The sequence below is a fragment of the Phodopus roborovskii genome, unplaced genomic scaffold, assembly GCF_943737965.1.
Source record: "Phodopus roborovskii unplaced genomic scaffold, PHOROB, whole genome shotgun sequence".
NCBI classification, from domain to species: Eukaryota; Metazoa; Chordata; class Mammalia; order Rodentia; family Cricetidae; genus Phodopus; species Phodopus roborovskii.
In genome coordinates, this window is record NW_026125355.1 from 158,419 (window position 1) to 159,904 (window position 1,486).

Here is a 1,486-nt window from a genome sequence, read left to right on the forward strand (position 1 = left end):
AGAAAACAGCACTCAGGAAGGTTTGTCTAAATTTTGATTAAAAAAAAAAATAGTTGTTGTTTCCTTCTTAGGGGAGAAGGGTTTGCCTGAGGCACAGTTGGAGCTTGGGGCAAGGAGGGAAGGCATGAATTGTGAGTATCACTCACATCTTACTCAAGCCTCCACACTAGTCTTGGGAAGGGAGCTGAAAAAGATGTTGGGGAAAAGAGATCCTCCTTGAGGTTTGTTGATGCATGGACTCACAAACATGGATGGAGATATCCCTCCAGCACTCCAGCTGTGTGTGTCAGTGTACATGTATTGGTACATACATAAGCTCTACCACCTAGGCAGAGAAGCAATAGATGAGACGGGCTTTGAAAAGGGGACACAATGACATTGCAAAGGTGCAGAGGGAGTCATCAGTCAAGACCTAGAAGCAAACAGCTTTAGAATCCACACAGTAGATGCAAGGGCTCTCCTGGACCACCAAGAGATTCTGTGGGCACTCTCGGCCTCAATGGAGGTGTTGGGGGTTCAGTGGTGAGCCCTCAGGAATGTTGTGAGTTGGTCTGGAGCCAGACAGCACTGAGCTGCAGTTGTTAAAGTCTGTCCTGTGGTCAGCCTCCCCAGGTGGGCTCTGTTCTTTGGGGCTGGGTCTCCATCACTGTGGTCCTGGGAAAGGATGACCCGAGCCAGGGAGGTACCTGAGGCCTGGTTCATCTTTCCTCATATGGGAAAAGGAATGTTCCTTCCCTGACATCAGTGAGGATAAATGCTTCACTATAAAAATCTGTGCTTGAAAAAGGCAAGGTTTCATGGCATTTCTTCCCAAGTATTCCATTTCTGGGAATCTAGCCAAAATAAATAATATCAAACAGAAAACAAGCTTTGTGCACAAAGATGTTTATTGCAGTGGCTCTTACCTAAGGGCAAAATTGCAAACAATCTCAGGGTCCCACCACAGGATTGAGGATTAAGAACATTCTCTCATAATCCATTACAGGTATTTATTCAGCCACTAAAAGTGTTGCTCACACATCCTATAACAACATGGGGAAATGTTTAAAATGAATGAAAAAGTGGGCAACAGTATCGTACATGGCATGGAATTCTGAAGTCACCCTTTAGTATCTTTGAGAATCTGCTTCTCAGACCTCCCCAAAATACCCAAATTCACAGATACTCAAGTCTCTTATATATGTAATATAGTATGTAAAAATATTTGCATATATTCTCCTATGGACTTTTTAATCATTTCTAGATGACTTCTAATACCTAGTACCTAATACCTATAAAAATTCTATGTAAGTCATTTATATACTGTGTTATTTAGAAAATGCTAACTTCCAAAAGTATATACATATTCAATGTTGACATATTTTTTTAAAGAATACTTTCAATATGAGGTTGGTTGATCTGTGGATATGACCTCCATAGATATACAGGACTGGCAAGAAAATAAACTCAATGTCTTTGTTGTTCTATAGTTTTAGATGCCATAAGT